This window comes from Phacochoerus africanus, chromosome 4, assembly GCF_016906955.1.
Source record: "Phacochoerus africanus isolate WHEZ1 chromosome 4, ROS_Pafr_v1, whole genome shotgun sequence".
NCBI lineage: Eukaryota > Metazoa > Chordata > Mammalia > Artiodactyla > Suidae > Phacochoerus > Phacochoerus africanus.
The window spans coordinates 45,809,865-45,836,802 of NC_062547.1; the positions used below are offsets into that span (position 1 = coordinate 45,809,865).

Below are 26,938 nucleotides of genomic sequence, written 5' to 3' on the forward strand. Positions count from 1 at the left end.
ATGATTTGCACAGAACACTTACTGAATGCTGGCAGGAGACTTTAAACCTCCAAAAAGAGCAAGAAACACTCCATATAACTGGGTAGAACAAAAGGAAAAGAGAGAGAAAGAGAAAGGATTCAGAATGGGACCAGCATTCCTGAGAAGGAACTGAGGAAGAGGAAATGGAACCCACACTCTGGGAAGCCACCTAAATGACAGGGAGATCAGCTGAGACAGAGGGACCTTAAAGCTGCACAGAAAAGCACAGCAGCTGGGCTAAGGAGGGCACAGCAGAGAGAGAGCTTCAAAGACCATCAGTGCCACCAGCTCTGGACACCACAGCCTGAGACACTGGAGCAGGGACTGGGTGTTGCAACTCAGGCTTTGGAGAATTAAAAAAAAATAAGCAAAATGAAGAAGCTCAGGAACGATTCCCAGTTAAAAGAACAGGAGAATTCACCTGAAGAAGAAAACAATGAAACAAATCTCTGCAGTCTAACAGACACAGAGTTAAAAAATGAAATAGTGAAAATACTGAAGGAATTAAGAGAAAATATGAAGGAATTAAGAATGGATATGAAAAGTAATGCAGATTACTTTAGAAAAGAACTAGAAAATATGAGGAGCCAAGAAAAATTAGAAAAGTCATTTGTAGAGATGCAAACTGAGTTAGTAAAAGCACTGAAGAGCAGAATGAACAATGCACAGGAATGAATTAGTGACTTGGAAGACAGAATGATGGAAATAACACAATCAGAACAACAGACAGAAAACTAAATGAAAAAACATGAGAACATTGTAAGAGATCTATGGGATAATACAAAGTAGGCCAATCTATGCATAATAGGGATTCCAGAAGGAGAAGAAAAAGAAAAGGTAAGCAAAACTATATTTGAAGAAATTATGGCTGAAAATTTTCCAAATCTAAAGGAAACAGATATCAAGATACAGGAAGCACAGAGGGCACCAAGCAAGTGGAAACCAAACAGGCGCACACCAAGACTTATTATAATAAAAATGGAAAAAGTTAAAGATGAGAGGATTCTAAAGGCAGCAGAGAAAAACAAAGAGTTAATTATAAGGGAGCCCCCATAAGGCTATCAGCTGATTTCTCTACAGAAACACTAAAGGCCAGAAAGAGTGGCAAGATACATTCGAAGTTCTAAAAGGGGAAAATCTGCATCCTAGAATACTCTACCCAGCAAGGATATAATTTAAAATAGGAAAAATAAAGAATTTCTCCAACAAACAAAAACTGAAATAATATACCAATACTAAACCCACTCTAAAAGAAATACTGAAAGGGCTCCTCAAATGAAAAAGAAGAAAGAAGAAATAGGATGGAGGAAATCACAATTGGAAAGTAATCACTTAAATAAGCTGGGATACAGATCTAAAAGGGGGGGGCCTACTGTAAAAGTGATGATAAGCACAGGAACAGCATGAAGATGTTACAAAAGGACATCAAAATCATAAAATGTCGGGAAGGAAAGTCAGAAAATCTAGATTCTTTTCTTCTAGAATATGTTTGAGCCTATATGACTATCAAGCAGACATGGGAACAGGTTAACATACTTGAAAAACAGAGCAACCACAAATTAAACCAAACAACACATTCACAAAAACTAAAAACAAAGGACACAAGCATAAAATAAAAGGAAATCATCCAACCAAAAAAAGGAACAAAGGAGAAACATCAAATCAACTGGAAAACAAGACTTAAAATGGCAATAAGTACATATTTATCAATAATTACCTTAAATGTCAATGGATGGAATCCTCCAATTAAAAGAGAGTGGCAGACTGGAAAAAAAAAAAGAGCCTGTGATATGTTGCCTACAAGAGACTCACCTTAGGGCAAAAGATACATATAAACTGAAAGTGAAGAGATGGGAAAAGATATTTCATGCCAATGGACAAAACAGGAACACAGGAGTTGCAATACTCATATCAGACAAAACAGACTTTAAAACAAAGGCCATAAAGAAAGATAAAGAAAGACACTATTTAATGATAAAAGGATCCATTTAAGAAGAGGATATTATACTTGTTAATATATATACCCTTAATATAGAAGCACCCAAATACATACAACAAATACTAACAGACATAAAAGGAGAAATTGCTGGGAATACAGTAGTAGTAGGAGATTTTAACACTCTACTACCGTCAATGGACAGATCCTCTAGACAGAAAATTAGTAAGGCAACAGAGATCCTAAATAACACAATAGAAAAGTTAGACTTAATTGACATTTTCAGGACATTACATCAAAAAAAAAAATCAGAATGTACATTCTTTTCAAGTGCACATGGAACATTCTCAAGAACTGACCACATATTAACTAACAGGCCTTCCTCAAAAAAGAAGAAAAATCTCAAATCAACAACTTAACCCACAACCTAAAAGAATTAGAAAAAGGAAAACAAAACCTAAAGTCAGCAGAAAGAAGGAAATCATAAAGATCAGGGAGGAAATCAATAAAATAGAGATTTAAAAACAAGAGAAAAAAAATCAAAACCAAGAGCTTTTTACTTTTGAAAGAGTAAACAAAATTGACAAACCTCTGGCCAGACTCACTAAGAAGAGGAGAGAAAGAACTCAAAACAAACAAACAAACAAACAAAACAAAATAAGAAATGAAAAAGGAGAAATCTCAACAGATACTGCAGGAATCAAATAAAAAAAATACTATGAACAATTATACACCAACAAATTTGACTACCTAGAAGAAATGGACAACTTTCTAGAGACATACAGCCTGTCAAAACTGAATCAAGAAGAAACAGATCAGTTGAACAGACCAATCACTAGAAATGAAATTGAATATGTAATAAAAGCACTCCCTACAAACAAAAGTCCAGGACCAGATGACTTCACAAGCAAATTCTACCAAAGAAGAACTTATACCAATCCTTCTTAAATTTTTCCAAAAGGCTGAAGAAGAAGGGATATTCCCAAAGACATTCTATGATGCCACCATCACCTTAACACCAAAACCAAAGATACTACCAAAAAAAGAAAATTATAAGCTAATATTTTTGATGAATATAGACACAAAAATTCTCAACAAAATTTTAGCCAACCAAATCCAACAACATTTTAAAAAGATCACACATCACGACCAAGTGGGATTCATCCCACGTTCACAAGGATGGTTCAACATATGCAAATCAATCAATGTCATACGCCACATTACCAAAACAAAAAAAATTAAAAACCACATGATCAACTCAATAGATGCAGGAAAAGCATTTGACAAAATCCAACATCCATTCATGATTTAAAAAAAAAAAAAAACTGTTACCGAAGTGGGTACAGAGGAACATACCTTAACATAATTAAAGCCATTTATGACAAACTCACAGCCAATGTTAACACTCAACAGAGAGAAGCTGAAAGACTTCCTGTTAAAATCTGGAAAAAGACAAGGATGCCTACTCCCACCAGTGTTATTCAACATAGTATTGGAAGTCCTAGCCACACCAATCAGACAGACAAATAAAAGGTATCCAAGTTGGAAGATAAGAGGTAAAACTGTCACTATTTGAAGATGACATGATACTATATATAGAAAACCCTAAGGACTCAAAAAAAAAAAAAACTACTCAAATGGATCAACAAATTCAGCAAAGCAGCAGGATGCAAGATTAACATTCAGAATTTGGCTGCATTTCTGTACACTAACAATGAAATATTAGAAAAGGAATATAAAAATACAGTACCTTTTAAAATAATACCCCCAAAATTAAATAACTAGGAATAAACCTGACTAAGGAGATGAAAGATGTATATGCTGAGAACTACAAAACCTTAATCAAGGAAATTAAAGAGGATTCAAAGAAGAAAGATATTCCATGCTCTTGGATTGGAAGAATTAATATCATTAAAATGGTCATACTACCCAAAGCAATCTACAGATTCAGTGTGATCCCTATCAAATTACCCATGACACTTTTCACAGAACTAGAACAAACAATCCAAAAATTTACATGGAACCATAAAAGACCCAGAATTGACAAAGCAATCCTGAGGAACAAAAACCAAGCAGGAGGTACAACTCTCCCAGACTTAAGACAATGTTACAAAGCTACAGTTATAAAAACAGTGTGATACTGGTACCAAAACAGACAGAGCAATGGAACAGAATAGAGAACACAGAAATAAACCCAGACACCTATGGTCAATTAATCTTCAACAAAGGAGGCAAGAATATCAAATGGGAAAAAGACAGTCTCTTCAATAAGTGGTGCTGGGAAAACTGGACAATTGCATGTAAATCAATGAAACTAGAACACACCCTCAAACCATGCACAAAAATAAACTCAAAATGGCTTAAAGATTTAAACATAAGACAAAACACCATCAAAGTCCTAGAAGAGAACATAGGCAAAACATTCTCTGATATCAACCATACAAATTTTTTCTGAGGTCAGTCTCCCAAGGCAACAGAAATAAAAATAAAAATAAACCAATGGGTCCAAATCAAATTTACAAGCTTTTACAAAGCAAAGGAAACCATAAAAAAAAAAAAAGACAACATACATAATGGAAGAAAAGAGTTGCAAACAATGAAACTGAAGAGGGCTTAATCTCCAAAATATACAAATAGCTCATACACTCAACAGCAAAAAAACAACCCAATTGAAAAATGGGCAGAAGGCCTAAATAGGCATTTCTCCAAAAAAGACATACAATGTCCAACAGGCATGTTAAAAAATGCTGAACCTCCCTAATTATCAGAGAAATGCAAGTCAAAACTACAATGATGTACCGCCTCTCACTAGTCAGGATGGCCATCTTTAGTAAGTCTACAAATAACAAACGCTGGAGAGATGTGGAGAAAAGGAAACCCATCTATACTGTTGGTGGGAATGTAAATGGTACACCCAATATGAAAAACAATATGGAGGTTCCTCAGAAAACTAAAGAACTACCATACTATCCAGCAATCCCACTCCTGGGCATATATTCAGACAAAACTTTCATTCGAAAAGATACATGCACCCCTATGTTCATTGCAGCACTATTCACAATAGCCAAGATATGGAAACAACCTAAATGTCCACCAACAGATGAATGCATTAAGATGTGGTACATATACACAATGGACTACTTCTCAGCCATAAAAAAGAACAAAATAATGCCATGTGCAGCAACATGGATGGAACTGAGAGAAGTCAGAAAGAGAAACACAAATACCATATGTTATCACATATCTGGAATCTAATATACAGCACAAATGAACCTATCTACAGAAAAGAAACAAACTCATGGACATAGAGAATAGACTTGTGGTTGCCAAGAGGGAGGGGGAGGGAGTGGGATGGACTGGGACTTTTGGATTAGTAGATGAAAACTATTGCATTTGGAATTGATAAGCAATGAGATCCTGCTGTATAGCACAGGAAACTATATCTAATTGCTTGTGATGAAACATGATGGAGGATAATGTGAAAAAAATAATGTGTGTATATATATATATGTATGACTGGGTCACTTTGCTGTACAGCAGGAATTGAACATTGTAAATCAACCCTATAATAAAAAAAACCACAAAAGCATAAAAATAAAATAAAATTTTTATGACATAATTTTTGTTCATTGGTACTTTCCTGATATTCATGAAAGGGTTAGTATGAAAATGGCAAATTCCAACTTGCAGACATTGTGTTTCTGCCCAGGGGCAGCTTCACAGTGTTTGGGGAAAAAGAAGGGACACACTTTATATCACCTTAAGGAATTAATCCTGAAGAATGAGGCTTAAGAGTGCTGAGGGGGATGGGGAGGGAAAAGGAGCATCCACACTGGAAGTTCTCTTTCAACCTAAATGAAAAGTCTTTGTTCACTGGATGCTCTGGGATCAGTTGTGCACCTTGCCGATCTGAGCTTAGGAAATAACTCTGGATCCCTCTTCATGGTTAATAGAGTCCTCCAGCTACCTTGCCTGCTCTTCAATTGATGGAATATCAAATCTGTTTTACATGCTAACCACAGTGAATAGCCCAGTAAGCCTGCAAAAGGCAAACACTCATTCATTCAAAACATATTCATAATATCTGTCCCATAAAGTGTTGTGAGGTTTATGAATATAATGTATTTAAGAGTCTGGTACCTACTGAGTGCCAAATATCTGGTAGATGTTAGTTTGAATTAATGATACAAATTCTTCTACCCTGTGATTTATATATCTAAGCCATTTGGCAGGTGGTATTTGAGTACTTCCTTCTTGAGGTGCATTGCATGGCCCTGTCCCACTAACACTGAGCTTGCTCCTATGACTTGCATTGGTCAAAGGAATGCGAGTGGACATAACATATGCTATGTCAGACCAAAGACTAAATGTACTGGAATTTTTCTTTTTCTGGTTTCTTGGTGTTTCCAACCTGTGCCATGAGAAGAAGATGTCCCAAGTGGTCATTCTCCTCCAGCCTGGGTACAGGAAGGAACACAAGTGGAGCATCCTAACCCAAGCCAAAGTCTAGGGTTCATCCTGGCCAACCAAGCCCAGCAGAGATCAGCCAAACCACAGCTTCTCTGCACAGTCATCAGCAGCAAAGATGAATGATGTTATAAGTTACTGTGAATTTTGTGGTTGTTTGTTTACAGCATTAATGTAGCAATAATTGACTGGTAAAGGGGTGAAGATGACGATGATCTCTGCTCGAAGGAACGTTTCGACCTCAGGACTCAGAGCTCAGAATATTGCAGACTATAGTGTATAATATATGATGGAGCGCAGAATATTACAGACTATAGACAAGTACCTAGCTTCACAGAATATCATACTTCTGTGAGGTTTTATATGAAAAACTGATATCCAGAGAGCAAAATAATCATCCAGAGGTTCACAGCTGTAACTACCATCTGCCTCTGTGACAGGGGAGAAACACATCCCAGTGTCTCCAAGGATGGTCCTAGTTGCCACTTGTTGCCAGCATGTAATGACTAATAGCTCTCCCTTACTCTGTCAAAATTCCTAATTTGAACCATAAATTACATGGTTACCCTACTCACTGACTGACTGTCACAAAAGTTACATTGTAAGTTGTCAGTGAAGAGGATTTGAGTTGCAATAAGAGATGGTCCCACTGGAATTGGATTAAATAATAAAAGGGATTTACCAGCTCAAGGGGAAGGTGGGAACACCAAACTTGGTTTATTTGACCTGTCTGACACACAGGGCACGTTCTCCAAAAGCTGACTCCACTTCACTGGCACAAAGTGAACAGTGACGACATGCTTCTTCATCCATACCCCTGTGCTACATGATTCCTAATTTCATTCCCAGAAAAAAAAAAAAAAAAGAAATCTCTGAAACCCCTTCCTGCCCCCCACTTAAAAAAAAAAAAAAAGCAAAGAGACACATTTCTCAGAGGATCCCAGTAAGGGAATACTATGCTTCTTTTTTTCAGTTGAAGTATAGTTAATTTACAATGTTGTGTTAATTTCTGCTTGACAGCAAAGTAATTCAGTTATACATATATTTATACTCTTTTAAAAATATTCTTTTCCATTATGGATTATCATAGGATATTGACTATATTCCCTGTGCTATACAGTAGAACCTTGTTGTTAATTCCATGATTCTTCACCTAATTCTGCCTGCATGCCCATCCTGTCACTAAAATCTGTGGCTAGAGTAGAGATTCTCACTGGTGAGTCAGATGTTCTACCCTAAGGCCCAGGGGTGGAGTCAGCTTCAACCTAAGTGCTTGGGATCAGCGAGGTTCAAACCAATACCCAATAAAAATCAGGGTAATTACCAAAAGCAAGGGAAACGGATATCAAGGAGTCACTTTCTTGTCCATTCACATAGAGACTGTTGTATTCAAAAGGCAAGTGGGGTTTGGGCCTTTAATCGATGAGTGCTCCAAGAGAAAATCCCACAGAGCTGTGATCCAGTTTTTAATCAGGAGTCCTCATCAAACAGGATAGTTAAAGAGCACAGGGGTGCAGTGGGCATTTTCTCTGTACCCACCCTCTGGGTCTGGAAAGGGACTGATTAAGGCATCAGACATACCTGCGTTTGAATCCCAGCTCTGCTATTAAATTTAACCAAGTGTGTGGCTTAATCTCTATAGGTCTCTGATTCCCACATATGATCTGGGGACAATAATGCCTACTTCAGAGTGTTTTGAGAGAATTCAAAAAATATATATATATATATAAATAAATGATAAAAAAACATTAAGCATTTAAATTATCTAGCAAAGAATGTAAGTAATCAATTTTCTTTCTTTGTGCTTTAATAACTTGTTCAGAGAGAACAGAATCAGGGCAAAGGAGCTATAACAGCCTGAGTCATTGATCTTTACCAAAGAGAAATCCTATTATCTTGGTTGATGAGACACAGTTTGTACCTACATCCCCCGGTCCTTGCTGCAAATGTGACTAATTCAGAGTTTGGCTATCCTATTTCTGGACTTGGTTGCCTGCCACTTCTGTGTGGTTCTTTCATTAGTTAATTAGGATGTCATAGTCTTCTTTCACATCAATTCCTTTTAGAGTCCACACTTTGGTCTCTACAGATGCCTAATCCCAAACATTGTATGTGGGATTACATGTTTTAACACAAGGTCCTGGGAGAAGCTCACTCTAGTACCCATGATCCTAAACACCTTCTTAGCTTATCTTTCCTCTCCATGGGGAGGGTCCAATGTATTTAGTGTGAAATCCTTCCAAAAACTGAAAACACTGTGGAGGTAAGGGGAGTGTTGTATGCATTGCTAGAGGGCCAAGATTTCATGGACTCCAAAAAAAATTAGGCAAGCTTCCCTGTTCCCCTCACTATATTCCCCTAAATGGACATGGCAGTCAAACCTTGTGTGACCACTTTTTTTTTTTTTCAGATTTCATTTTGAAACAATCTATATTTTTCAGATAGGATTCAAACATAGTATAAACTTTCCATATACCCTTCAACCAGCTTCACATGGTATTAAGAGCTTACCTAACCAAGGCCTATTTATCAAAATAAAGACATTAACATTGATAGAGTGAAGTTGAACTTTAGAATTTATTCAGATTTCACCAGTTTTCCCACTATTATCCTCCTTCCGTACCAGGATACGACATTGCATTTAGCTGTCATGTCTCCTCTGTCCCCTTTGATTCTTTGACAAGTTCTCAGTCACTCCTTGTTTTTCATGACCTTGACACTTTTGAGTACGCTAGTCAAGTATTGCTTATACTTCTGTCCAGCTGATATTATCTAATGTTTTCTTGTGATTAGACTAAGGTTAGGGTTCTTCGAAAGAATATTTCGAAGAAAGGTGTTTTTCCTTTTGCATCATATCAAGGCATCCATGATGTCAACATATATTACTGGAGTTGTTAAACTTGATTGCTTGGTTAAGATCATGTCAACCACGTTTCCCCTGATATTAAAAGTTACTCTTGTTCACTTTCCATATTCTGTCTGTTAGATGAGAGCCACTAAGTTGAATCCTCACTTCTAGCCTTTTGAGCACATCTGTATTAAGTCTACATGGTACTCTAGACTCAACTTAAATTTTACCTGCCCCAGCCTTAGAATCAGTTATTTCTCTAGGGATTTCTGCCATATTTTATTGGACAATGGTATTTAGAAACCAAGATCTGGGTGCTAGGTTTGCTGCATATTTTGATAAGTTTAAATGGCAAAGAACATAACATTGCATTGTGTTTGATCCCTTATCTCTTTACTCCCAATCTTTCCCCTGAACAATATCCTACCCCGAGTCTCTCCAACACACCTTCATTTATTTACCCACTCACTCTTTTATTCAACAGCGTATATTGAGCTCCTGCCTTTTTTTTTTTTTCCTGTCTTTTTAGGGCTACACCTGACGCATATGGAGGTTCCCAGGCTATGGGTCGAATTGGAGCTGTAGCTGCCAGCCTGCACACAGCTACAGCAACACTGGATCCTAGCTGCATCTGTGACCTACACCACAGCTCACTGCAACACCAAATTCTTAACTCACAGAGCAAGGCTGGGGATTAAACCCACATTCTCATGCACACTAGTTGGGTTTGTTAACCACTGAGCCATGACAGGAACTCATAGCTCCTACCTTTTGACTGATATCCTTTTACTTGACACTGGGAATACAACTGTCATTTAAATAGTTAGGTGCATGTCAAATCAAGTGATAGCAATGGTGACATGGAAAAGATGGATAAGAATTAGTCAGCAAAAAGAGAAAGGATGAGAAGTAAGGTAAAAGAAAGGAAAATAAACACGTGCTCTGCAGAGCATAAGCCTAATGGAACATTTAGAGAATGTTAATTCCAAATAATTGGAATAGTTGTTATTTTAATTCTAACATTCAATTAGATAATATCATTTTATACTTAAGAGTAGCCCCAATCCCTGACCAATTCTTTACCCTGGGAAGAGAAGGTAGGGAATATATATAATCTCCAATCACTTGTAATGCTATGTGCAAGAAACAAATGGCTAGACAAATAAAACACCCAACCAATAAGAAAAACAAATCAACTATGTGTCCTGGAGTAACTATGTGTAATTTAAGTCAATAAATACAGACAACAACTACCAGTACTGTTTACAATGCTGTGTACTAAGAATATAAAACCAAATAAGAAAGATATAAAAGTGTGTGTCTTCAAAGTGTGGTGAGTATTACAGAAGGGAAATGCATGTAGGAAGTTCCATAGCTTATAGCAGGGGTTTTTACTAGCTTGGGAATAGAAAAGCTTCCTAGAGAATGTGGCACTAATGCTGACACTTAAAAGAAGAACAAGAAATGAAGTTCCCTGGTGGCTTGGTGGGTTAAGGATTTGGTATTGTTACTGCTGTGGCACAGGTTTGATCCCTGGCCTGGGAATTTCTTTATGTTATGGATGCAACAAAAACCTGTGCTCTGAAAACTATAAGTTACTGATGAAAGAAACCAAAGATGACACAAAAAGATGAAAAGATATACCATGCTCTTGGACTGGAAGAATCAATACTGTCAAAATAACTATATTATCCAAGGCAATCTACAGAGTCAATGCAATTCCTATAAAATTACCAATAGCAATTTTTCACAGAATTAGAACAAAATATTTTAAAATTTGTTTGGAAACACAAAAGACCTCAAATATCCAAAGCCATCCCGAGAAAGAAAAATGGAGATGGAGGAATCAGGCTCCCTGGCTTCAGACTATACTACAAAGATACAGTCATTAAAACAGTGTGGTACTGGCACAAAAACAGAAATATAGATCAATGGAACAGGATAGAAAGCCCAGAAATACATCCAAGCACCTATGGTTAATTAATCTATGACAAAGGATAGTGCAAGAATACACAATGGAGAAAAGGCAGTCTCTTCAATAAGTGGCGCTGGGAAAGCTGGACAGCTACATGCAAAAGAATGAAGTTAGAATACTCTCTAACATCATACACAAAAATAAACTCAAAATGGATGAAAGACCTAAATATAAAACCAGATACTATAAAACTCTCAGAGGAAAACATAGGCCAAACACTCTCTCAGCAATGTCTTCTCAGATCCACCTCCTAAAGTAATGACAATAAAAACAAAAATTCACCAATGGGATGTAATTAAACTTACAAGTGTTTGCACAGCAAAGGAAACCCTAAACAAAACAAAAAGACAGCCCACAGAATGAAAGAATATATTTGCAAATGAAACAACTGACAAAGGATTAATCTCCAAAATATAAAAAACAACTCCTGCAGCTCAATACCAAAAAACAAACCACCCAATAAAAAAACTGGCAGATCTAAATAGACATTTCTCCAAAGAAGACATACAGATGGTAAAAAAAAAACATATGAAAAGATGCTCAAAAATCACTAATTATTAGAGAAATGCAAATCAAAACTACTATGAGGTACACCATATACCAGCCAGAATGGCCATCATCAAAAAGTCTACAAATAATAAATGCTGGAGAGGGTATGGAAAAAAGGGAACCTTTTTACACTGTTGGCAGGAATATGCATTGGTGCAACCACTATGAAAAACGATATAGAAGTTCCTCAAAAAACTAGAAATAGAACTACCAGCAATCTCACTCCTGGGCATCTATCCAGAGAAAACCATAATTCAAAAAGATAAATGCACCCCAGTGTTAATTGCACCACTATTAATAATAGCCAAGTATTGAGTAATAAAAAATGCTACAAAAAAAAAAAATAGCCAAGACATGGAAGCAACCTAAATGTCCATTGACAAAGGAGTGGATAAATAAGAAGTAGAACATATACATAATAGAATTACTCAGCAGTAAAAAAGAATGAAATAATGCCATTTGCAGCAACATGGATAGACCCAGAAACTATCATACTAAGTGAAGTTAGTCATATAGTGAAAGACAGATATCATATATCACCTATATGTGGAATCATTAAAAAAAGGATACAAATGAACTTATTTGCAGAAGAGAAACAGACCCACAGACTTTGAAAAAAAAAACTTACCAAAGGGGACAGGTTGGTGGGTGAGAGGGATGGAATGGGGATTTGGGATTGGCATATTCACACTGAGGTATATGGAATGACTGGCCAACGGGGACATGCTAGATAGCACAGAGAACTTTACCTGGTATTCTGTGATAATCTATGTGAGAAAAGAATCAGGATGTATATGTGTATATGTATGACTGGTTAGTTTTGTTGTACAGCATAAATTATCACAGCCTTGTTAATTAACTATACTTCAATAAAACTTTTAAAAATGAAAAAAAAAGTTTCTCAAAAACAAAACAAAACAATTAAAAACAAGCTTACAAAAAAAAAAAAAAAAACGGCACTAGTAAAGAGAAGAAATCAAGACCTGGGTGTTAGATGGGCTACATTTTATTATCAACAAGAACTCATCTATTATAGTTTTGTGATTAGTTCCCTAATCCCCTTACTACTCCCAATCTTTCCCCTGAACAGGCTCCTATCCTGACTCTCCAATATCCCTTATTCAATCATTCATTCACTCATTCATTCAACATTTAATGAAAAGCACTCTGCATCTGAGAACAGCCTGTGAAAAGGCAGGGTATGAAAAGGGCATGGTGTGTGCAAAGGAAACTGAAGAAAAAGCATTATACTAAGAGAGAAGGGAGAAGGAGAAAGAGAGGCAAGAGATGAGGCTGGAGACTTGGGGAAATACCAAGTCTCATAGTTTCTCATTATTCCAAAGCCAGTAGAGAGTTGGAAGGCTGCCAAGCCAGTGGGTGACCAGATGAGGTCACCTGGCTGCAGTGGGAAGGATGGGTGAGGAGGTATATTATATTAACTTCTATAGGCTTAGGATCTTCCTGCCTTATGGGATTGGGGTGAAGATTACACAAGGAAACAAATACAAATTTCCTGGAATGACATCTAGTGTATGGTAGTCAATCAGGAAATGTTGGTGCCTTGTTAAGTCCAACAATTTTGATTCTTTTCATCTAATCTCACTTTCCCTTTATTCCCCTGACCATATTTTGGAGAAAAAAAATTACCATTTAAATTTTCTAGTACAATGAAAATTAACTGCTGTGCTTAACACAGTGAGCGAATGTGAGTAAGACCTTGGACCCTTCCTTAACACATATAGAAGGACCCATATCATGATTGATAGGAACTGTACTGACGACATGAGCCAAAGCTCAGAGGGCAAGGACAGCATCCTTCACCTCTCTGTCCTTAGCATCAGGCAAAATATGTGGCACAGTGGACGTCAACACAGGCTTCTTGACCGAATGAGGCATGCTCTGTGAGTTCAGGGGACAGAGCAGGAAGACTGCATGCACCGAAAGTTTAATCTCTGAGAATATCATATGGCTTCTTTACATTTTGTTGATAAATATTTGGGATTATTATGAATGTGAGTTCTTTTTTGTTTCTCTTTTCATGACAATTTCTTCAAAATGATTGCTTAGAGTTCCCACTATGACTCAGGATAACAAATCTGCCAATACCCATGAGGATGCAGGTTCGATCCCTGGTCTCGTTCAGTGGGTTAAAGACCCAGCGTTGCCACGAGCTGTGGTGTAGCCTGCAGACGTGGCTCTGATCCCAAGTTGCTGTGGCTATGGCATAGGCCAGCAGCTGCGGCTCTGATCCAACCTCTAGCCTGGAACTTCCATATGGCATAAGAGCGGCCCTAAAAAACAAAACAAAACAAAACAAAAGATTGCTTTGTCACATTTAATCTTGGCCATCCCTGTGGCATGTGGAAATTCCCAGGTCAGGGATCAAACCCACACCAGAGCAGAGACCCAAGGCTTTGCAGTGACAACACCAGATCCCTAACCCTACCTCATCATTTGTAAGAACTATCTTCCTAGAGAGAGACTGAAAGGATTTCTTAGTAGTATTTGGGCCAATGAAAATTCCTGAGCTCCTGAGATAAAAGTAAAAGGCATAAGTCATTCCAGACTGAGCACAAGGCAAATCAGGTAAAAGAGAAACCAACCCTTCTCTAACCCATGGTCTCTGCTCAGCTCCTGGGCTCCTTGGGGAGCCCATCCTTCACATTCTCATCTTAACTGGAGGTTTGCTGTGATGGCACTTATTGGTGCTGAGGAAAAGTAAGGCATTGATTGCTTAAGCCCATCTGACTACTGGATAAAGATGTGCCTAAGACAATCGGTCCAGGGCCGAGGAGTTTCCAAAGGGCCTCCAAGATCCTCTGGGTCTTTGATGCCGAAGAGGCACTTTGATCTGGTCATTTAAAAGCTGACTGACCTCGCATCATCTCCAAGAACACAGTTACATATTTGCCTAGAAATTAAGTATGATTTCCACTCATGTCCTCAGAGCCCTATTCACCAGGAACACACTCCTCCCAAGACTGCAGGCCTTTTTCCACATCACAGACTTTGTCTTATCTTCACTATGACTGTGCCTCCTGAAAGAAACTACAAAACATCCACTCATCCTATGGTTTTAACTGATGACTTCCTTCAAACCAGAGAAAGCTCAGAAGAAGAAATCAAGAAAATAGCCTCTAGATAATTGAAACAGGCATCACAACAGTTCATTACTGTCATCCTGACCATAGTAAGGTCTCACTCAGTATCTGTAGGCTCTTCATTCACACCCAGCTCTTACTTGTTTGGCTGATTCTGTTTTTCCCTTGAGCACAAGTTACTAGAAGGTGTTGTTATAAAAGACCAGGAACATCCTGATCATTGCTTATATAAATGCTCACTTGGCATCCATTTACTCTGTGCTTACCCATAAACTGGACAAGGATTGTTTCTGTTCACTAGTGCAGATTAATGAAGTAAATGTCCTAAAAGACACTTTTATAGTTCTTGATAAATATATAATAAGTATATAATAAATTTATAAATATTCATGATATAAAATCTATAACATTTAGTTATATTTACATGTTTGCACCAATGTCTATACACAGGCTCGTTGGTCCCATTGGTTTTTATTGTTGTTTTTGGGGGGTTGTTTATTTCACTGCACGCCCCATGAGAATGAGAGTGGGTGGATTATTGCAAAAGACAGTTACAGTGTCACTAGCGAGATATGAGTGTTGACAACCCGATGACAAGAAAGGAAATAAAATAACCGTAACATTTTATTAATTGGAAACCTCAAAGAGAAGGATAATGTGGTATATACTACTTCAAGGCTACTGTCCCTACTGTCTTAGAGTCTCTGAGAGTGGACAGTACTATTGTCCAGCACATTAAATGATGTTCTTAACATAGTGCCAATGAAATCAGAAAAGGATTAAAATTATATTCCTGTAAAAATGAAGAGGAGTGTACAAAGCATTTACTCTTAACTTTCCATACAACTGATATAACCTGGCACTTGATGGATTAGGGATAAGCTTTTGCTATAATGACAATAATAGACACCATTCTTTTCTCTTCTTTTGCTTTTTAGGGCCGCACCCCTGGCATATGGAAGTTCCCAGGCTAGAGTTCTAATCGGAGCTACAGCTGCCGGCCACAGCCACAGTCACGTGAGATCTGAGCCGCATCTGCAACCTACACCACAGTTCACGGCAACACCAGATCCCCAACCCACTTAAGGAGACCAGGGATTGAACCCACATCCTCATGGATACTAGTCAGATTTGCTTCCACTACACCACGATGGAAACTCCCTAGACACCATTATTGAGTGCCTGTTCCATGCCAGGCAACAAGCCAGGTGTTTAATATAAATTGTCATTAACCTTCTAGGCGGTGATGCTGCAATATGAGCCGGCAGGTATCCGAGAGGTTTAGGGAAGGCAGATTTATTCTGTAGTGGCCTTGGTGATTAAGAACATAGATTGCCTTCTTAGAAGGCAGAGGAGTATGTAATGATTTCAATTAATTTACCAGATTAAGCTCATGTTATTTGGCCCCTGAAGGGATAAACAAGGATATAAAAGCCTTGTTTATAATAATAACAGCCACCACTCTTAAATATCTACTTCTTGCCAAGTAATGTGTCTGGTCTTTAACATAAATATCTTCACTTCTCTCAGGTAGTTATTATTATTCCCCCTTTACATGTCGAGAAACTGGCCGAAGGAGATTACTGTCTGCTTGAAGTTGACTTTGAAGGTATGATTCAATTGAGGACCTTGAGAGAGAGAGAGAGAGAGAGAGAGAGAGGAGCCTGGATCTCCCAGGTGAGCCCAATAAAATCACAAGCAGGAAGAGAGAAGGAGAAGAGGAAGTCAGACTGAGGTGATATGAGAAGGACTCAATTCACCATTACTGGTTCTGAAAGGGAGAGAGGGAGCCGGGAGCTGAGGAACGTGGGTGGCCACTAGAACTGGGGAATGGGAAGGAAGTGGATTCTCCTCTAGAACCTCCAGAAAGGACACATGCCTGCCAAGATTTCCTCACAGTGAGACCCGGCATGGAAGTCGGACTTCTAGCCACAGAAGTGTAAGTTTATAAATGTATATTGTTTTATGCCACTAAAATAGTGATAACTTGATATAGCAACAATAGGAACAAGTGTTAATTCCCAGAGTTTCCATCCTGGCTCAGCAGAAACAAATCTTGACTAGTATCCATGAGGATGCAGATTTGATCCCAAGCCTCGCTCAGTGGGTTAAGGATCCAGTGTTGCCATAAGCTGTGGTGTAGGTCACATATGTGGCTCGGATCTGGCGTTGTTGTGGCTGTGGTGTAGGCCAGTGACTACAGCTCTGATTCAATCTCTAACCTGGGAACTTTCATATGCTGTGGGTGCGGCCCTTAAAAGAAAAAAAAAAAGTATTAATTCCCTATCTGTTATTGCTATTTAATTATTTCATTTGTGCATCTTACCTCCCTGAGAGACCATAATCATTCCTAGGCCTTATTCATTTCCTCTTTCTTCTTCAGCCTCAATTAGATATGTGCCTTAGGCTGTAGATAAACTCACCAAGCAGCTACAGTGCATAGCTTCTGCTGACAAGGTGCAGAAAGCATGACATCCAGGCAAGACCAGGAGTCAGTTGTAGATCCATTTTAATGACAAAGAGAACACTATGGGGCTGCCAGTCTAGGATGAAAATTCTCTCTCCCCTTTCCGAGGGCACTATCACATCTTTCAGTGTCAGAGATACAGGGCAAGGTATCTGTGCCCCTCTTCCCCCTGTTTTGAAACTCCTTCCCTCATGTTTAGCAACATTCTACAGACATATGTCATACATAGCCATATAGAGAGATATAAGTATATGATAATACATACTTATACCTATATATTATCGAATAGATCTTGGCTATTATTATTTTGAACAAATTGTTATCTGTTAGATCAAGTATAAGGAAAATAAATTGATCTGATACTTGCTGCCTGTTCATAGTGTGGTTTTGCCTTTTAGTATACCTTCAATTTTTTGTTTCTTTTTTGGCCACCCCACAGCATATGGAATTCCCAGGCTAGCGATCAGATCCAAGCCACAGCTGTAACCTACGCCACAGCTGTGGCAACACCAGATACTTTTGACCTGCTGTGCCAGGCCAAGGATCAAACATGCATCCTTGGTGCTACAGAGATGCTGCTGATCCTGTTGTGCCATAGCAGGAACTCCTACCTTTAATTTTTTGATAGCTGCACATGATGTACCAGGTCAAAGGACCTGCTGTCACTAGGTCTTCAGTAAGTGGTGATGAGGTCTAAGGGCAGAGGAAGGTTTCCACAGTCCTAGAAGTAGGTCTTGGTCTTTCAGTGAGCCTGTTCCTCCAGACTATCAACTTCACAGGTGTTTCTCACATTTATCTTAGATCTGAGAGGGGAATAGAGGGTCCTGGAATTGGATGTTTCCCTTCTTCCACTTGGAAGGCTAGGAATGAACTTAGGAATTTCACTTCCCCTAGGTCACTGAGGCTCTGATAATATCCCAGCAAGTTAGGCTAAGGTTAACTAGTTTCTCCTCAGTTAATAAGGGCAGACCTTGTTAAGAAAATCAGAATGCTCTGGCACATTTCAAAATGGTTCCTTATTTCTTCCCTTGCTGGAAGACCAGGGGATTTTTCTCCCGTATTTACTGTGAGAACCTGGTTGAGCGTGGAGGTAAATCTCAGACAGTTGCAGGGCAGGAAGGTGCGTTTTTAATATTCAGAAGTTGTCCACACTGAGCCTCCAGCAATTTGTCAGTTACAGCTCAGGTTGTCCTACTCTGCCTGCACTGGTTCCAGGTGTGTGCCTGCTGCGTGTCTGCTCTGGGAAGCCCTTACTCCCTGCATTCACCTCTCTGTCTCCCCAGTCTTGAGAGCAGAAATTTGCCCATTCAGTCCTTGTCTCTCATACAACTCCTATAAGAGTTGTTGATTTTTTAGTCTGTTCACATTTTTACTTGTTACTATGATTTCTAAAGTCCTTATAAGTGGAACCCTATAAATCATTTTTCAGTTAAAATTCTCAAGTTAATTTGACAGCTCCAAATTTCTTCCAGACGGAAGAGAATGAATTTGTGTTGTTTTTGTTGCTACTGATGCTGTTTGTTACCATTGTGGTTTCATTGTTGATGATGACTCTATATCATAAATTACGCAGAATTAAAGGAATAACCTTGAAGAGATCATTGGCAATATATTAAGATAAATTATAGCAATATTTTCTTAGATAGATCTCCCAAGGCAAAAGAAATAAAGCCAAAAATAAACAAATGGGACTTAAAAGCTTTTGCAAAGCAAAGGGACCACCAAGAAAATGAAAAGACAACCTATGGAATAGGGGAAGATATTTACAAAAATACAACTGACAAAGGGTTAATATAATATCCAAGATATACAAACAGCATATATAGCTCCATATCAAAAAGCAAACAACCCAGATGTGGGGATCAAGATGGCAGAGGAGTAAAACATGGCCTTCACTTTCTCCCACAAAGACAACAAAAAAATCCCCAGCTACGTGTAGAAAGATTCACACAGAATATCTACTAAACTCTGGCTGAAGACCGAAGACCTCAAAAAAAGGGCAAGAATCCCTCCACATAATGGGTAGAATGAAAGGAAAAAAAGAGAGGGAAGAGAAAAAAGGAATCAGGACAGGACCAGCACTCCTGAGAGGGAACTGTGAAAGAAGAAAGGAATACATACCACAGGAGGCCACCTAACTGATAGGGAGATCATCCAGGATGGAGGGGGAGCCTCAAAGCCTCAGAGAAAATTGCAGCAGCCAGACGAAGGAGGGCAAAGCAGAGAGCGAGCCACACAGACCATCTGTACCACAGCATAAGACACCACAGCATGAGATACTCAGGCAGGGGCTAGGCACTGAGACTCAAGCTTTGGAGGTCAGTTCTGGGAAGAGGACTAGGGTGGGTGTGTGGAGACAGCATAAGGGGGCTAGGGAATGGTGCACCACTAGCTGGGGAGAGGCGTGCAGGAGGAGGCCTGGACCTGCAGGAGAAGCAAGGTGCCATTGCTGGGGAGGGCTACAGGAGGAACATTTTTCTCTGCATACACTAGGCTCTCAGGTGGCAGGGCACCTCTTGTATGGACTATGAGGCTGGGTGCAAACCACTAAAGCCATCCTGGATTTCTCAGGTGGACAGCCTGCCACCACTAAAGGTCCTGTGAATGGGCATTGCCTGCCGCCCCAGTCACCTCAGAGATTGCTGCCACAAATGGCCCTGCAAGCGAGCACCACCCCTTGCCCTCATCCCTCTGGAAATGCACATGTCCCACCGTTGCCTCTGCCAAAGCCTCTGGGCACTGCCCCCACCCCCTGTGGTTCCTCACAACTGCCAAGGGCCCAGCAAACAAGGGTCACCAATAGGCACTGTTTGTGGCCCCCACCTCCCTGGAAGCACATGCAGGCCGTACACCTATCAAGGGGATAATAGCCTATACACACTGATGAAAGATCAAGCATCCAAACCCAAAGTAGGAGTTCCCTTTCAACACAGCAGAAAAGAATCCGACTAGTATCCATGAGGATGCAGGTTCGATCACTGGCCTTATTCAGTGGGTCAGAGATCTGGCATTGCCATGAGCTGTGGTGTAGGTCACAGATGCAGCTCGGATCCCATGTTGCTGTGGCTATGGTGTAAGCTGGTGACTACAGCTCCAAATCAATGACTAGCCTGGGAACTTCCATATGTCATGGGTGTGGCCCTAAAAAAGCAAAAAAAAAAAAAAAAGCCCTCTTGCCAAATGATTTGCTAAGCCCTCACAAGCTATCCAGAGATACTCCTGCATATAAATAGACCTCCAAGACTACAATAGATAAATTTTTTTCCCTAAACTCACAGAATAAGAAAAATATAAGGATGAAGAAGCACAGGAACCATTCCCAGTTTTAAGAACAGGAAAAGTCCCCTGAGGAAGCAAACAATGAAACAGACTTCTACGGTCAAACAAACCAAGTTCAAAAAGGTGGTAATGAGAAGAAAGAAGGTACTGAAGGAATTAAGAATGAATATTAATAGTAATGCAGATTACTTTAAAAAAAAGTACTAGAAACTATAAAGAGGCACCAAGAAAAATCAGAAAATTCATTTGCAGAGAGGAAACTGAGTTAAAGGCATTGAAGAGCAGAATGAATAATGCAAAGGAAAGAACAAGCGACTTGGAAGAGAGAATAATGGAAATCACCCAATCAGCAAGGCAGACAGAAAACCAAATCCAAAAAAAAAAAAAAAAACCCAGCAGACAATCAAAGGAAGTTCCTGTTATGGTTCAGCAGTTAACAAACCCGACTAGTGCCCTTAAGGAAGCGGGTTCGATCCCTGGCCTTGCTCAGTGGGTTAAAGATCCAGGATTGCCATGAGCTGTGGTGCAGGTTGCAGACATAGCAGAGATCCCGCATTGCTGTGGCTGCAGTGTAGCCTGGCGGCTGTAGCTCTGATTCAACCCCTGGCCTGGGAAACTCCGTATGCTGCAAGTGCGACCCTAAAAAGACAAAAGACAAAAAAAGAAAAAAAAAATTGTTGGTAAAAAAAAAATTGTTGGTAAAAAAAAATTGTTGGAATCCTGGTACGCTATTGGTGCACCATGTAAATGCAAATAAATATACAGGGACTGTACTTGTATAGGCAGAAAGTGAAAACATACAGTTGTTGTGGAAAACAGTAGGACAGTTTATCAAAAAATTAAAAATATATTTAACATATGATCTAGTATTTCTACTTCTGGATATACAACCAAAAGAACTGAAAACAAGGCCTCAAAGAGATATTTGTACACTCATTTATATAGTAGTATTATTCACAAGAGCCAAAACATGGAAGCTGCTACCCAGATGTCCATCAGTTGATGAACGGATAAGCAAAACCAAACACACCCACACCCACACACACACCCCACACACACACCATGGAATACTATTCAGCCTTAAAAAGGAAGGAAATTCTGACATATACTGTAAAAGGATGAACCTTGAGGACCGTATGTTAAGGGGAAAAGGCCAGTAAAACAAGACAAATACTTTGGGTATCTGTCTCCCCTCACAGCCAACAGCTGTGCTGGTAAAGCTGTCTTATGTCATCACTTTAGAACTCTGGAGTCTGTTGAAGGCTTGCAACTCCAAAGGGAAGACTTGGTCTGAAAATTGCAGTGAAAGCCAGAGGGGACCAAAAGGACCATGTCCTCCAGGTATCAGGGATCTGTGATCTGACTGCTGATCACTAGTTTTATCCCAGAGGTTTAGGCAAGGACGTGGGTCTGAGAGGCATCGTGGTTGGACCTCCTCTCATCCTAGCAGGCTCTTCTCTGCCTAAAATAACTGCCAGAAGATTTATGGACCAGTGCCTAATTTTTCTCCTCTTCAGTTTTCTCTTTTGCCCATGGAAAAAAACATAGAGAAGGGTAGGCTATTCAAAAACAACTGGAGGGAGTTCCCGTCGTGGCACAGTGGTTAAGGAATCCGACTAGGAACCATGAGGTTGCGGGTTCGGTCCCTGCCCTTGCTCAGCGGGTTAATGATCCGGCGTTGCCGTGAGCTGTGGTGTAGGTTGCAGACGCGGCTCGGATCCCGCGTTGCCGTGGCTCTGGCTTAGGCCGGTGGCTACAGCTCCGATTGAGAGAGTTTTCTCCCCAGCAACAATAGCATACACCTTCTTCTCAAGTGCACATGGACATTTTCTGGGACACACCGTAAGTTAAGCCACCAGTTAAATCTCAATAGATAGATACCATAAGAAGTATCTTCCCCAATCACAACAGAATAATGTTAGAAATCAGTAACGGCAAAAACAAATCACAAACTTGTGGAAATGAAACCACACCTTGAAACAAACAAACAAACAAAAACGGATCAACGATGATGTCATAATCAGAAATTAGAAAACATTTACAGATGACTTAAAATGAAAATACAACATACCAAACTTAGGGGATGTTGTGAAAGCAATGCTAAAGCCTTAAATGCTTCCATTAAAAATCAGAAAGATCTCATATCAACATCCCAACTTTTTACAACTTACACCAAAAAAAGAACAAATTAAACTCAAACCTGTGAGAAGGAAGCAATAACAAAGGATAGAGGAGTGGTAAAGGATAGAGGTTAGCGAGACACCAGAGATGGTTTTTCAAAAGCATCGGCATAAGTGACAATGTATTAGATAGAGGGACAAGTTAAAAAAGAGAAGGCTCAAATTCCTGAATCAGAAATGGCAGAGAGGACATTACTACCAAGCCTATAGACATAAAAAGAATAACAACAGGTACAATGAATAAGTGTACACAAAGTTGGATGTTCTAGATAAAATGGACAAATACCTAGAAACAGAAGACCTACCAAGATGGAATGATGAAGAAATAGAAAATTCAAATACACCTATGACTAGGAAGGAGAATGAAGCATTAATCCAAAATCTTCCAACAAAGAAAAGCCCTGGATACGGTGGCCTCATTGGTGAATAGTACCAGACATTTAAAGAAAACGAAGACCAATCCTTGTCAAAATTTTCCAAAAACCTGAAGAGAAAGGACACACCCTAACCTATTCTATGAGGCAGGCCAACATCACTCTGATACCAAAGTTGGAGAAAGATTCTGCAAGGAAAAAACCCCTACAGACAAAATCCTTTATGACATGGATGTGGAAACCCTCAACAGTATGCTAGAGAGTTGAATTCAGAAGCGTATTAAAAGGATCCCACAACATGACCAAGTGGGATGAATTTCTGGAATGCAAGGATGATTCAAAATGTGAAATTTGATCAAAGTGTTATATCACAATAATGGAATATGGGGGGAAAACACCTGATTATTCCCACTGATACAGAAAATTATTTGGTAAAATTCAATACCTTTTCATGATTAAAAACAAAAACTAGGTATAGAAGGAGACTGCCTCAGCATAATACAACTATATACGAAAAACCAACACCAACACCATAATCCATGGTGGAAAACCGAAAGCTTTTCCTCTAAGATCTGGAAGAAAATGGAAAAAAAATTTTTGAGAATTTTCAGACAGATATGGGTCTCCGGTACACTCTGATAAATCATCTTTTAGAAATTTTTTTAAATAATCACAAGAATTTCATTTAAAAGAAGGGAAATAACATAGCCTTCAGAGTTTATCAGGAGGTGTAATTTTTTTTTCCACACTAGATTGTGGTTACCTGATGCTAATTTTGAGGTTTAAACATAATGAAAAAGATTGTACAGTCAAGTGCCAGCTAGTCATGTAACTTTTACCTCAGTGATTTTCGCTAGTTTATACTCTGTTTAGTGCTTCAGTCCTAAGAAGTTTCAGGGAGGGCTGTGTGCAATCCAAGTAATCGGTACTTGCTGAAGGTCTAAAATTTCGAGTGCACTTGGTAAATCAGGGATGGGCGCAGAGGAGACTGGTTCTGTAACTCAGACTAGTGAACCCTAGAATTTAGAAAGGGTACTTTTGCGCTCCAAGCAAATCCTGTTCTACCTAACTAGGTCCAAATGCTCTGCAGGCTGTAGTTAGAGCCCTCTCATAGCAGGGAGACTGCCTTGGTGAATCTGCCAGAGGAAATGAATTTCCATTCACATTCATTCAACAAACATTGGGCGAGTGCCACCTCATGTGCAAAATATGGTGCTAAGTGCTAAAGAAAAGATGTTGTTTTGTAAACTTACCCGCAGCTCAGAGCCAGGACTTCTTGGAAAGTCAGAGGACTTGAGGAAGGAGTTCATCTCAGCCCCTCCCTAACTGGAGAGACTGGCTTTTCTTTCCAAGTAAAGCTTAAAACTGCTGGAGGCTAAGTGAGCACCCTCTGGGGGCAGACCCTGATTCCTGCCTCTCATCCCCAGCCCTTTGTGTGTAGGCGCCCAAGATTTCTGAGTGAGGAATGAATGTTGGCTTTGAACACGAAAGGCACAAGTGGCAGCCAAGGGTAGAATGCTGAGCCTACAAATTAACATAGTTACAAATTTGTCTTCTAAAGGAGTCGTTTCTTAGCCATAGTGCAGCCACCTTTACAGTAATCATAGCTGTTGTAGTTCCCGTCGTGGCGCAGTGGTTAATGAATCCGACTAGGAACCATGAGGTTACGGTTTCATTCCTGGTCTCGCTCAGTGGGCTAAGGATCCGGCGTTGCCATGAGCTGTGGTGTAGGTTGCAGGCGTGACTTGAATCTGGCGTTGCTGGGGCTCTGGCGTATGCCGACGGCTACAGCTCCAATTCGACCCCCAGCCTGGGAGCCTCCATATGCCGCGGAAGCAGCCCTAGAAAAGGCAAAAAGACAAAAAAAAAAAAAAAAGCTGTTGTTCTCCCAATGAAAAAAGACATCCCCAGACACACATACTTACAAATGATTTCAGAAGATTGATAGGTCAGAAAACCTCAGATCTTGGATATTATTTTGGAAAAAGCGTTTTGCGCCTGAGTTTTGAAGCCTCACCTACCACAGTTTTAAGTGGCAGAGTCCAATTTACATGCCGCACCGCATCTGCTATGCCGAATTAGCCACTTTGGTCATAGAACTAACCCTTCACGGAAATTCTAGCTGAAGGCTCAAAACTATAGTGCTGAACCCCCAAACCTGGTCTGGTCTGTGCACCCAATTTCTGCTTGACGATACCACGATTCACCGAGCCCGCGCGGTCCGCCATCTTGAGTCCCTCCCGAACACCCCGGAGGGGGCTCCCAGGTTGGTCCGCTGAGCCCTGTCTCGCGGTGGGAGGAATTTTATTACCTTATAGAAGCAGTCTGTTGCATGAAGGAGAAAAGTTGAATAAGGGTATCTTGTAAATTAGATGTTCTCAGTCAAGAGGCAATTAACCGGCAAACAGACGTGCCGCGAGGCAGGTGTGCGGAAAGATATAGAGAAGGCTCAGGTTCGGACCTGTGGCTCGGGTCACACTCATGGCAGAGTTCGGTTTAATTTCGGCTCTGCCTGGGGGAACCACTTAACTGGGGTCCTTGCTGCCCTCCACCGGCCCCCGATGCTGTTGCAGCGTTTGCCGCGCTGGAGGGTCTGTACAGGCTGCTGCGGTTTATCGCTGTGTGCTCCGACACGGTGATCCTGGGCAGCATCAGAACTGGATTGGGGTAGATGTGGGCACAGGGCTGGAATCACAGGTCACTGGAACATCTTGGCAAACAGCAGCCGGAAGCAAGGGGCAGCTGGGCAAATGGTTCTGGGACACTGATGGGCATAGATGATGAATGGTGGGGCTGGAAGAGTGGGGCTGGAGGTCGGCTTGGCGGCTTGGGAAGCATCTATGCCGTGCACGTCCCTGCCCAAGCCCAGTAGGGCACCATCCTTCCCCATATGGTGGACCGACCACCCAGGGCAACGGTGTTATTAAATCTGATATGGGATCTATACATCTCATTTTTCACCTTCATTCAAATTGCATTAAGCTAAAATTATTTTCCCATTCAAACTATCAGAAACCAGGCAACCTGGCTGTTTATCCTGGGGAGGGGCACGCAGGAGATCAGAACCTGTTTTAGGCTTGCTTCCCCTCCTTAGGTCTGCCTTTGGGAGCCCTTTTGATCCTGCTACCCTCTCTGAGGAGGAATCACGCCTCCTTTTGGCTGCAATGGTGAATGACTATGAGCAGATGAAGGCCCGTGAGATGCAGAAGCAGAGGGCTCGGGGCTCCGGGTAAGGTTCCCTGCCCAAGGACAACAGGGCATCCCCTTCTTCCTCTGGTCAGGCCCAGGAAGGCATATATATATGTCTTTTTAGGGCCGTACCCACAGCATATGGAGGTTCCCAGGCTAGGGGTCGAATCAGAGCTGTTGCTGCCAGCCTACACCAGAGCCACAGCAATGCCAGATCTTGAGCCTCATCTGCGACCTATACTGCAGTTCATGGCAATGCCAGATCCTTAACCCACTGAGAGAGTTCAGGGATCGAACCCGCAACCTCATGGGTCCTAGTCAGATTTGTTTCTGCTGCTCCAAAACAGGAACTCCCAGGAAAGCATATTCTAAAGTCACTTTTGAGTTTTCTGACCCCCCTGGACATGTCTATGGGATGATTATGGCATTTCCCCTGACGGCCTAGGATTTTCTGCTGTGATGACCTTTTCTAGCAGAAATACTCAAGGTTCACTGGTCCCCTCAAGGCAGTAGTCTTCCATGACGATTCTGTCGTACAGCACCTGCACTCAA

General features: G+C 40.3%; 1 protein-coding gene across 4 annotated transcripts in view; it reads right to left on the reverse strand.

Moving 5' to 3' along the window:
• Positions 1 to 25,790, reverse strand: part of LOC125125350 (calcitonin receptor-stimulating peptide 1) — a 51,434-nt gene extending 25,644 nt beyond the window's left edge. For 3 of the 4 annotated variants that reach the window (XM_047776223.1, XM_047776225.1, XM_047776221.1), the window contains exon 1: positions 24,451 to 24,533. The gene's annotated coding sequence lies outside the window, so the exon portion shown is untranslated. Of the gene's footprint in view, positions 1 to 24,450; positions 24,534 to 25,508 lie in introns of those variants that run through there. The other variant, XM_047776222.1, reaches the window with a different exon arrangement.
• Positions 25,791 to 26,938: the final 1,148 nt, after the last annotated feature.